At 32.1% G+C, this 9,512-nt stretch overlaps 1 long non-coding RNA gene across 2 annotated transcripts; it reads left to right on the top strand.

The window, feature by feature from the left end:
- The first annotated feature begins 3,129 nt into the window (after positions 1 to 3,129).
- Positions 3,130 to 6,130, top strand: LOC145819705 (uncharacterized). 2 transcript variants are annotated; one of them, XR_014360471.1, is made up of 4 exons: positions 3,130 to 3,902; positions 4,319 to 4,367; positions 5,027 to 5,196; positions 5,770 to 6,130. It is a non-coding gene; the product is annotated as an uncharacterized LOC145819705 (long non-coding RNA). The 2 variants fall into 2 exon arrangements; XR_014360470.1 differs by lacking the exon at positions 3,130 to 3,902 and having other exon boundaries at positions 4,008 to 4,367.
- Positions 6,131 to 9,512: the final 3,382 nt, after the last annotated feature.

The following is a 9,512-nucleotide window of genomic DNA, read 5'->3' on the forward strand; positions in this document are numbered from 1 at the left end:
CTCTCTCTCGCTCATCTCTCTTTTCTCTCTCTCTCTGTCTCTCTCACTAATAAACTAGTTACAACTGAATAAAAAATTAATAAAATCCACTTGACACATGATTTCTTCATCTGTCTTTATCTATGACAAAATATACATATTGCATGTTCTAAAATTCTAAATCAAATTGATTAGTACCTACTTAGTCTTGCAGGAGTCCCAAAAAAAAATTAACTATATTTTACAATATAAGAATATAAGAAAATATAAGAAAAATTTTAAAATATAAGAATATAAGCAAATATAAGAATATAAAATATAAGAATATAATATTTTAAAATATATTATTAAATTTTTCAGTAAAAAAACATATTAGGACAAATATTTAAGATAATTTAATATTTTTAATTTATAATAGAAATTACTTATATTTTTATTTAAATATAATTTTAATATATTTGTTATTTCACGGTTCGATTCCGGTTCAACCTAACGGTTGAACCTGTATAGAAACTTTGTAACATTTACTTCTATTTTCTTTTAAGATAATAAATTAATATTTTAAATTTTATTTTTGTATCACATGAACCATTGGGCAACATCTAAAAAAACACCTATTTTAAGATAATTTATTTTTTCAATTCATTTTATCGAGCCGAATCTAAGAAATATATATGTTTTAAAATTTTTAAAAAATTCAAATTTCAAAATAAGCAACAAATATTTACTATTTTTCGGTTAATTTTTATCTTTATTGAATTTTTTTTGAAATTTTAGAAAAAAATTATAATTTTTCGATTCGTTTTGTCAAATGAAAACGAAAAATAAAAAAATTATTTTTACCTTTGGCGACCAAAATTTTGGTAGCCAAAAGATTGTTTTCAGCGACAAAATTGAATTTTAGTCGCCAAAAAAGTAAATGTTTTGGAGGGAGACATTTCAAATATTTAGAGGGAATTATAAAATACCTTTACCGACAAAAAGTTTTAGTCGCCAATAACCATTTACATAAAATATCTCACGCTCTCACCAAACCAAACCCAACCCTGAATCATTAATAGCGCCTCTCTCTCTCTCTCTCTTCAGCGTCCTTCTCCCTCTCCCTCTCCCTCTCCCTCTTCCTCACCGCCGCTCCTCTCCCCTCCACTCTCACCGCCGCTCCTCCTCGCGTTGGCCGGCAACCGGAGCACCGATTCACCTCCTTGTTGGTCACCGTCGCCTGAGATCCTCTCTCTCCTTCTCGGCTCTGTTTTTGTTCGATTGTTGTCGCCTGAGATGACTACCAGGGCTTATGTCTCCCAGTTTTCAGCTGATGGTTCCCTCTTTTTTGCAGGGTTTCAGGTACTACTTTCTTGTTTTGGAATTGGGTCTGAGAAATTTAAAATTTGACAGCTCTTTAATGTGCATGTTAAGTCTGTTCTGATTGTTCTCTTAGGAGAAGGAAAAATGTAAAGTTTGATTTAGATTTAGTTATTTATTTATTTGTTCTTTCTCAATACAGGGAAGCAACATTAGAATAAATTATGACAATGTTGTTTTCACGGTTTGCCCTAATTTATATGATAATGCTGTTTACACAGGTTGGCCTCACTAAAATATATATATATATATATATATTTGAACCTTGTAAATAAATTACTTATAAGAATATATATATATATCTCCCTTCATCTATTTCTTTCAATCTTGACAGGCCAGATTTCTTCAAGTTGTTGTTTGTTCACATCTACATTTTTTTTGCTCACCAACTGTTCGACATTTGGTCTGTGACATGTAGAAATGAATTGTTTAAGTATATATGGACCCCAAAGCATCTCTAGTTTGCTCACCAACTGTTTGAAAATTTATTTGTGATACATAGGAATGATCTGCTGGAGCAATTTTAATTGTGTAGTTTTGTGGATTTTTGTTAATTGTTTCTATTGATACTAATGTACTCAATAGTAATCTGCTGGAGCAATTTTCTGCTGGCAAGATTGATGCAGATCTTCATTTCAGTAGCGTAATAATTGAGCCACATCTACTATGTAATCACCACTTAAGGCAAAACAAAAGCAATACTAATGTACTCAAAAATGAAGAGAAGGCTGGAGGAGATGAACAAGTTCACATCTTCATTTCATTATTGTGTTTGGTATGCAATTAGGTGCTAAGCTTTCCTCTGTTCTTTCTTTACACTACCATTGAGAATATGCTCATTTTTCTTTCAATTCCTAGATGATAAAGAACAAGAAACCAGCTAAGCTCCCAATGAGGCTACTAGGCACTGTTTTTTTCTTTTTCTTTTTTCTCTATGCAAAAGCCTATGTTAGTTAAACCTATGTTATGTAATAACTGTATTAATTTGTTTTCTATCCAAACTCGGATCGGATAGATGTTAGTTGTTGCTGTAAAGTGAGAAAATTAGAAAGATTAATAACAGAGGATGAAATGATTGATAACCATAGAGATGTGGACAGCAAAGTAGGTTTATTTTCTGTAAGGTTGTCATAGGTGTTTTCTATTATTTAGATGGTTTTATATATATTCTATCAACATAATTGTTGAATTAATCATTGAGAAATGAGTTATAATTGATAATGTAAATAGAGTCTTAATGCTAAAATGACTAACGGCATTCATGGCAAGGTAATATGCAAAGTGCTTTATGTATCATTCAATTTGGATTTACCTGCGGAATGGAGTCCATGTTTTGATCTGTACAAGGAGTGTTATTATGTATTATAATACTAGTGAACTAATGAAGGAGGAAAAGGATTTTTATTTTTTAATAGAAAAAAAACTTACTGATGCATAGTCCCCTCCTGACTATTAATGGTTACTGTTAATTTTCTAGTCATACACATTATATGTTTGGTTCCAGTTGGCTTGCATTGCTTGATTAAATTTTGAATGTCATTAAATTTGTCTTTTTACTACTGTCTCACCTAATCCAATTACCATGTGTACATGTGCTGTGAATTCTCCCAATTTCCATCCATTTTTTACTTCAGTCCAAACTTAATGGGCATTATTTGTTCACTTTTGAACCACAAGGGCATATGTGTTTTGGGCATATTTGGTTAGACAATAATAATAATCTATGCTCACCATGCTAGCCCTTAAAGTTTTTTGCCCACCAAGTGTTTGATTCTATGCTCAAGTGACAAATTTATCAAACCACTGCATAATTAGCCAAGCCCCATGGAACATGGTCATAAAAAATTGGGATATAATCTCACAGAGAATATTAAAATTGCTTTTTTTTTGACATTATGTATTTAAACTAGTAATGTATTAATTTTACCACCTTTTTCATCACTTAAAAGAAGTCAGTTTTACAGGTTGGGAGAAACAGCAAAACTTTGCTGCCAAATCTGAGGTATGTATGTGTATATATGTATATATGTTTGTTTGATGAGATATATTGTGGTTAGCTTCCCTTTCTGGACAGTAATAATGTGTTATGTGTTTTTATTTTATTTTCTTAACAATCCTAGGAGGGGAATAGGGGAAGGGGGCACTGCATCATTCAGTTGTCAGACTTGAACCCGAGCATCACATCTGATAGAGGAGTGTCTCATCCACCGGGCCCAACCCTTGGTGTCTTGTATTTTGTTCTTATTGTAGGGACAAAGAGGTGGTGGGGGTGGTGGTGGTGGGGTTGGGATTTGATCTTTTTAGCAAGTTTTTAATTGTCTAGTTGGTACCTATGTCAAATTATGGCACAATCACAGTACTGCTTTATGTTCTGGTAGATGAAAATGGACTTATAAATAACTAAAATTGGAACTGAAAATCTTCCTCTTCCAGATGCATCTGACTGAAAATTCACAGCCAGTTTGGGTTGATTTCATGCCAACAGTCGATCACAGCACAAAACAAGAAGCAGAACAAAATTCTACGTTCCAATTGAAATCCGGAGTTATTTCAGATGATTGGGAGTGAGTAAATTTTCTTCTTCTTCTTCTTTGTATTTTTTTAAAATTAATTAATTTTTTCTTCTAGAGTGGGATCATATATTTGTGGGAGACATTAGTTGAATTACCTTATGACAGAAACTTTGTTCAGTTGAATCTCCACTAACAAGACATTGATTTTGCCGCGTCACCACCAGGAAACTTTATTTCTGCACAAAAAATGGATCACTGTTAGAACTAGTCGGGATAAGACTTGCATTAGTACAATAAAACGCCATTGCGGCTAATTTTAGCCCTTAAATTCTGGTTCTGCAAATACAATAAATTTAGTTTTTTTTCTTTTTTTTCTTTTTTTTTTTTTTTGAAAGAAGAAACTTGGATATTCACTTGGATGTTTTGTTTTGCAAATCATGGTCGACCTCCCGGTGCAAATGTTGCAGCAATAGCTGATGCTGCTACTGTTAGACCAGAAGTAATTTTCACCCTAAGGTGTGACCTCTCTCCCTTTTCTAATTTCCAGTACCTCCTAGTTTTATTTATTTATTAGTGTTTAGTCACCCACTCATGGTAAAGCAACATCTCTACACATGGGATAAGACTGTACATTTGATTCTTCCCAAATCCTGCAATGATGGGAAGCTTATGCACGAAAACTGTGATTTTTTAGTGTTTAATCACTCACTGAAGGACATAAATAAATGAGTAAATTACACTTTTAGCCCTTGCAGTTCGACTCAAATTTTACTTTAGTATTATTTCAAATTTGAACAATATGTAATACCACTTTGAGTCTAGTTTCAATTTGGTCTTTCCGTTCAAGTCGGAAGTTATTGAGACACGTGTCTATCTCCTGATGGGTACATGCAGAAACAATTAATGAAATTTGGACCATATGACCTAAATTGAAATTGAACTTAAAGTGTAGGGACAAAGTGAAACAATAGGGACCAAGTGAAATTTGGATCGAATTATATAGGTGAAAAGCGTAATTTACACTAAATAAATTTGGAGATGTTATGTTTTGGAATATTACTATAGACAACATGTCCAGTGTCATTTATGAATCAAAGTGCACTTTTGCTCTCTTCAATTTGCAAGTTTATGGTGACAGCACCATGTAATCCAAGCATGAAACTATTTTGTTGCAGTTCAATTGGGGATCTTTATGAATATGACAGAAGCTCAAAGCCATCATGGAAGAAGCACATATGGAGAGAAGGAACAACAACAGAAGATACTTCTCTCATGCCATCAAAAGGGTGTGCTTTACATGGCTTTGGTGGATCTCATTTCTGTATCCCTATTTCTTTTGACTAAGGTAATCACCACTTTCCAATCACTTACTAAAAGGGCGACCCAGTTCATGATACTTCTGTTAAAACGGAATCTAGTGAGGGATACATTAAATATTTACACAAGTCCCCTTAAACCTAAGAAAGTTCTTCATATTATATTTGGTCTTTAAAGGTCATGACTTGGAGCGATGGCAAGTGGTATCTATTTCTAGCTTTGTGCACGGTTTGAGTCATGAAAATCAGTCACTCCAAAAAAAATAAATAATAATGGGAAAGATTGTCTACCTGTTATCTCTTCTAGACCATGTTGTGTCTGCCTTGTAGCTATTACAAGTGCTACATGTTTCTAGCGTTGTGCATGGTTTGAGTCATGGGGATCAGTCTCTCCACGAAATAAAAATAAAAAATAAAAAAAAAATAAAGGGAAAGACTGTCTATATACTATCTCTTCTAGACCATGTTGTATTTGCCTTGTGCACTGGTAGAAACTTTTTCTTTTTTTTCTTTTATTTTTTATTTTTTTCATATCTTTGATGTTTATGTGTTCTCTTGATGAAAATTGGATACTTATAGTGATCATCATATAATATATGCAGGGTGGTAATTTGGTAGAGAGAAGGCTACACCAAAGAAAGTGGAAATTTATAGTCCATGGAAGTCTAGAATATCATCACTTGTCTTCTATCACATCAGTTTCCCAAGATGAATTCAATGAAAAAACCTCCTCTTTGTTTCTCACAACAGCTTCTGGATCTGTTTTGGAATATAGAGTTCGTTGTCAGTGTCGACAAGTACCTTGAAGCGCAGAGCCAGAAGCTCTCTACAGATTGCTACTTGTTGATACTTCATGGATTTTCTTTTATGCTTGCTGACATTTGATGTAGAATTTTGTGTACAAAGGATATCTATTTTGTATGATTATATGTTTGTATGGAATTATTATTTTGGGTTGGATTATATTTGATTTGTATAGAATTTGATGTTAAAACTCCAAATTTTTGTATGGTTGAAATGAAATAGAAATATGTATTATTTTGTTTATATACAGGGTGCTGGTTGCACGAAATAAATACAGGTTATGGATAAATAAATTATAATAAAAAAAACACTAAATAAAGTTTTTGGCAAGTAAATGTTTAGCAGCCAAAAAAGAAAAAGTGAATTTGTTAGTGACTAACCAATTGGTAGTCAAAAAGGAAATCAATGTTTTTAGCCACTAAATATTTGGTAGCTAGAAAAAATCTAAAGATTTTTGGTGACTAAAAATTTAGTAGCCAAAACTATATAAAACTTTAGGCGACTAAATAGTTTAGTAGCAAAAAATAAATGAAGACTTTCAGCGACCAAATGGTTAGTAGCAAAAAATAAAATTTAATGAAAAATAATTTTTTTGGCTACTAAATTCTTTGGTCCCTAAATGTAGTAATGTTGGGACTAAAACTTATCTACGACTAAAATTTTTAGTCGCTAAAAATCAAATTAATTTTATTTGAACACTTTTGGCGACTAAATATTTAGTCGCCAAATATCACCTTTCCCGACTAACCAGACTTTAGTAGCCAAATGTTCAGTTTTGGCGACTAATAGTTTAGTCGCCAAAAGATAACCTTTGCCGACTAACCAGACTTTAGTAGCCAAAACGTTCACTTTCAGCGACCAAAAATAGTTTAGTCGCCAATACTATCGCCGACAGAGCATAGGCGACGACTTTGGCGACCAAAAAAATTAGTCGCTAATTTGTTTCGGCGACCAAAAATAGGGCTTTTGGCGACCAATATTTTGGTCGCCAAAAGTGTCATTTCCTGTAGTGGCAGTTGGTTCTTTGATGTACGCCATGGTTTGTACAAGGCCGGATATTGCTCACGCAGTTGGTGTGGTGAGTCGGTTTCTCTCTAATCCGGGTAAAGAACATTGGGCAGCGGTAAAATGGATTCTAAGGTATCTTCGAGGGACTTCGAAGGTGTGTTTGTGTTTTGGGGATGGTAAGCCGATGCTTGATGGGTTCACAGATTCTGACATGGCTGGTGATGTTGATTCTCGGAAATCTACTTCGGGGTATTTGATGACTTTTGCAGGGGGAGCTGTGGCATGGCAATCTAAATTACAGAAATGTGTTGCTCTCTCAACTACCGAAGCTGAATTTATTGCTATTACGGAAGCTTGCAAAGAAGAGTTATGGCTGAAGAAATTTTTGCAAGAGTTGGGTTTGAAGCAAGAAAAGTATGTGCTTTATTGTGATAGTCAAAGTGCTATTCACTTGAGTAAAAATTCTACTTTTCATTCGAGATCGAAACACATTGATGTTAGATACCATTGGATTCGTGATGTGTTAGATTCGAAATTGTTACAACTCGAAAAGGTTCACACAGATGATAATATTTCAGATATGTTGACAAAGACTTTGTCGAGGGACAAACATTTAAAGTGTCGAACTTTGGCGGGTATGGTTGATGTCTCCACCTAAGTCGGTAGGGGGAGAATTGTTGGGTATACCTCCTTATTGGAGTGTGGGACCCAATTGGTTTGTTAAAGAATTTTAAGTTGACTTGATTTAGGTATAATATATTTTTATATATTATATTTGAGGAGACCCAATTCAATTTGGATACAATTAGAGTTTTGTTAAAAAGCCCAAAATTCAACAATATAAATATATGTTGTTTAGATCTTCCGGATTAGAGTGGCGCAACAGCATCAATTCTTTTTCGGTGAGAGTATTCGGTGTATCAATCAATTTTGTTGAATTTGTTTTGTGAAACAGTGTGGCTGCCAAGTCATATGTGTTGAGATAGTGCTTGGTGCACTGTGGGTTCGTTAGTGAATTTTCGGTTGGCTACTTCGGTTTCGGCTTCATAGTTGGATGACTTGGTGAAATTATTTTGGGTCTTCTACAACTCTGATTCTGAAGATTTTGGTTCTTCTATTTGGTGAGGTCTTTCCTCTTTGTTTATTTGTGATTATTTAGAATTCACCTAAGGGTGATTTTGTGAGACCATTAGTGTCTCGTTTGTAATCGTTTGGAACTTATTTGGTTGATAGTGGAATCGGATTTCGATCCCGTGGACGTACCTCACATTGAGGGAACCACGTAAAAATTCTTGTGTTGCCTTTGATTTAATTTTTCCGCATTAGTTTTTATTCCCATTGATTGATTTACTTGTGGGGAATCACATCGATTTTCCCTAACATAAATATCAAATGAAGATTGAAAAAACAATCAAAGTTGAAATTTAAAAATTCAAAAATAAGATAAGATAAACTTGATAAGAAAAACAACATTTAATATAACTCTAATAATAGAAGACTTGGAGAGAATAATAGTTTAAAAATTAAATAAGAGTAAAATGTCACCTATAATTTTTTAAAATTTGTAAAAAAAAAGAACTAAAAAATAAGAACCGTAGTAAGTTAAAAATCATATAACAGTTAAATGCCATCTATATTTTTTTTAAATTTAAATTTTGTGCAATAAAAAAATAAACATTTATGTTATCTTATTATACAAATTTTAACTCTATTTTTAATAGTTTTTGTATTCTAAAGCTATTTAATTAAAAACAAAATTCAAGGATCACTTTTAATTTTTTTTTAAATTTGTTTTGTGTCTATAACCTATAAATTTCAACATCTTTCATATTTTGAAACTAAATAAAAATAAAAATAAAAATAAAAATAGCATCACTTTTTTTCTTTTTCTTTTTTTAACATCTTAGTTAGTTTTATTTTTACTTTATGTTATATGATAATATAATCATTCATTTTAAATAATTAAGTGTTAACCATAGAACGCGCATGACCAGAATATTTCTATGGCAGTGACACGTGAATATAAAATTCAACAATCATAGAAAAAAATTTCTTACCTATGATTTTTGTCTAAATACATAAAACATATTTATTCAAATTAAATTTTAAAATTTTGATTATTAATATGTAATGTGTTTATAATTTCAACACAAACATAGTTGAATAATAATTTTGTTTATAAGAAATTAACCAAACTTTTATTGAAGTATTCACATATTGAATCTAATCTTTTTAAAAATTACAAAACATTCAATAATGTAATTGAAATTAACTATTAAATATTAATTAAGTAAAAAACATGTATATTGAGTTTTTGCTCTTCGAATGGATCCAAATGACCTTGTCCACAATTGATTTTCGTTATATATATATATATATATATAAAGAGTATTATGAGTTGAAAACAAAGTAATTTATTTGTATATTTATTAAGGATTTTGAAATCTAATCTTGTGCTTCAAATATTCCATTGTGCGGATGACTTTTTACTGCAAAGGAAAAACTTAATCCTACTCACTACATATATGCAAAG

This window comes from Camellia sinensis, chromosome 2 (genome assembly GCF_055761805.1).
Source record: "Camellia sinensis isolate YWXY chromosome 2, ASM5576180v1, whole genome shotgun sequence".
In the NCBI taxonomy this organism is placed as follows: Eukaryota; Viridiplantae; Streptophyta; class Magnoliopsida; order Ericales; family Theaceae; genus Camellia; species Camellia sinensis.